We start from the raw sequence: 3667 nt of genomic DNA, 5'->3' as shown, positions 1-3667 counted from the left end.
ACAAAATATCTTTCAGACTACGATTCAATGAGTAAAACTGGAACATTTGCGTGTTATTTGAAAGCCTATTTAAAGACTCCGACCCACACATATATGAACGTTGGAGGCCACGTGACCACACTAATCTTGGAATCATTTGAAAGGGTTTTATGTGCAGAATAGATAAATAAAGTTTCTGAAAAGGATATAACAAACAAATCTGTTTTACCTCCACTTACGTCCAGTTTTAGTTGAAATAAAAAGCAAATATACAAACTTTATGTATGATATATGATGTACTTTCGGTCAACTAGTTTTAATGTAAGTAATCAGCAAGCAAATGCCTTTCGCAGCATAAACATTTAACATGATGGTTAATGTTGCTATCAGCTACTATCGTATTTATTTATGTTAACTACTACTACTACTACTGCTACTGCTACTGCTACTACTACTACTACTACTGCTACTGCTACTGCTACTGCTGCTGCTGCTGCTGCTGCTGCTGCTGCTACTGCTACTGCTACTGCTACTGCTACTACTACTACTACTACTACTACTACTACTACTACTACTACTACTCTACTATTACTGTTACTGCTGCTGCTGCTGATACTGCTACTACTACTACTACTACTACTACTACTACTACTACTACTTATGCTGTTACTGTTGTTGCTGCTGCTACTGCTACTGCTGCTGCTACTGCTACTACTACTACTACTACTACTACTACTACTACTACTACTACTACTACTACTACTACTACTACTACTGCTGCTGCTGCTGCTACTGATACTGCTACTTCTACTTCTACTACGACTATGACCACGATTAATGCATTTTATAACATATACGTTCAATGATACGACCCTTTGTTGTGAAGATAAAAGAATATGACTTCTTTGAGGCGATTCAAAGGACCTATTCACAGATGTTTTTGAGACCTTCGTTGAAATTGAGTAATCTTACATATATTGTAAATAAACACCAAACAGATATATGCACATACACATTTTTACATAAGTTAATAATAGATACAAGCCAAAAATCATTTTAATTGCGTTACAAACGCTTCCGGCAAACACGGAGCATTTTTTGTCAACTGTTTAAAACAGCTCTTTTTATTTTAAGTGAATTTTTAAAGAAGAATGGGCAAAATCTACACACGGTGTGTGTTTCGGATGAGTGGCAGTAGGCGGACCTTGAATCATCCGCGAAAATTAAAATTAATAATGATAAAGTCTAGTACTTAATGCGTGCCTTTTGCAATTTCATTGGCTGAATTTGTAGGTCGTATTCTAATAACCTTTAGAGTGTAGCCTATATTTACAGCCAATGAAAATGTAGATATGCAATCATTAAGAACTACGTGTAGGCTCAATCATTAAGATTTTAATTCATGTCATTTAATAATATCATGATCGTCGTTATTAAACGCTTAGCGTTTCACATATGTAACCAATTTGCTTAATTCTTGATGTTTCACAAAATAATAATTATTTACATGTAATAATTTAAATATTAAAGCCCATGGAGCGTGGTGACGCCTCGGTTGACATTGACTTTCTCGCGTTGGCATTACATGTTATTATACCTCACTTTTGTCTACAATGGTAAACTCCATTTACCCGAAAAAGAGATATTTTGACTATTAGAAAAAATCAATCTTTTTGACACATGACCAAGCGAAAATTCACTGTCAGGTCATGTAACCGCAGTGATATTTTGAATGTTATATAAGGGCAAATAACTGCATCAATATTTTAGCTAAATCATGACGTGAATGCCTCCCTTATACATACATAGCAGAGGTCACTATTCAATGTGTACACAAAAACATCAGACGACAGGAAGAGTTAGTTTTTAAAGGAATATTAGCATAATTAACGGTGGACTTTTGTTCTAGATATAATTAAATTTTTATGTAATGTTTTGTTCAACTTGTTAAACTTACTTAATCAAATGAATTAAAACATTTAAAAACTTGATAATGTACTTAATTGTGTACTTGTTTATGTACTTGAAGGTACGCTTCGGGTGACATTCTGCTCTCGGTTTGACAACATCAATGTCACACATGCTGCCGTATGATATTTATATACTATCATCCTTTATGCGATCTGATATAGATCTATATAAAGACATTTCAAGTTAAAGCCAAATATACCTTTTGTTATATAATTAAAAAGGGGACACCTTTCCTGAAAACAATGTTGAAAATCACAAATAAATAAAAATAAAGTTTTTGCGTGAATTATAGGCCTTTGCAATCCAATTGTTATAGTGGTAATCATTATATTAACTTTACGGCTACACATATGTAGTATCCCTTCAAATCACAAATCAATCCAGGCATATCACTTTGCCACTGCTTACTTACCTTTATATTTTGTTAACTCTGTGCACGGACCTATAAACCATGGATTGGAAATTCCTTTCTGTGTCTATTAGCTCAAACTCACGCAAGCAGCGGTATTTCATCCCGAGATTTTACCGTTTGATTATTTCGAGACGCCCGCCAACTTTTTCTATGTCGAGAAATTTTGTAACATATATCCGATGCAATCTTCGGATTAACTGCTTTAACATTGCCCTTGGTTTGTATTTTATATGTTTTGTGAAGTATTTATTGTTAAGTAGTATGTTTGTTTACTCGTAGCCTGATATTCCTTTAATTTTTATCTGCCTTATTGTGGCAACCGGGAGAGATAAAAACGTAAACATAAATATAAATGTTATTGGTTTCAGTCAATTATTTCGCAGAGTTTACACGATTTCCGTTATTTTTGTCATGTTTGTGTTCTTTTATGTCGGAATTATCATCAAATAAATGATGTTTCGACCAGTAAATTTGTTTTTTTAGTCTTTGCCACTGTTGCATAGAGATTCGGATATAACTTTCGGGTATTTTGTATTTAATGCATTACTTTATAACGAACTAACAAATGGTTTATAGGTGCGTGCTCTGTGATTGTCTGATAGGCTTAATTCAGCGATAGTGTATTACTATGTTTTTATCGTCACCGCTACCATGATGATTAGACTAGCATAAATATGGCTTGTCCTGTTATCTGGTCGTAAAAACGGGTACCACCTTTCAAACGGCTTAAAAAAATACACAAGTATGGGTGCCCACCTCGCCGTTATAACTGGTGCCTCCGAATAGGCGTTTCTCGTGGACCTACTGAACTAAGACCACAGTTATTTTTCTATAATGGTTCATATATACACTAACCTGGCTTTTCACTTTAAAGCAGTCCCAATTGAAAAAAAAAACAGTAACTGGCTGCTGTAGTAAAACAATCCAAGACACAAAATTTAATCACAATAACACATAGGGTTGACCGATGCGTTATCGCACAAAATTGAGTAGTAATACATGACCCTGAAGTCAAGACGGAATAAGGCTACAAAAACCAATTCATATAGTTCAACAGGCAACGCTTGTCCAATGTTTACACTGAAAACTATCAATTTTTGCAATATAGTATCAAATTATGTTAAGCTCTATGCAAAAAGGTCATCCGTTTCTTCTCTTTCATTTATCGTTAATAAAATATTGATACTTGAACAAAAGCACTCTTTTTTCTGTATTCGCATCCGGATCTTGGTCAACAGGGGACTGAAAACTGTGGTCTTGAGTCTACTGATATCCTACATCGGTGCAAATGACACGGATGTTGAA

Source organism: Mya arenaria, chromosome 14 (genome assembly GCF_026914265.1).
Source record: "Mya arenaria isolate MELC-2E11 chromosome 14, ASM2691426v1".
Classification (NCBI taxonomy): Eukaryota; Metazoa; Mollusca; class Bivalvia; order Myida; family Myidae; genus Mya; species Mya arenaria.
The sequence above is the reverse complement of the archived record's forward strand: the minus strand, read 5'-3'. Positions refer to the sequence as shown.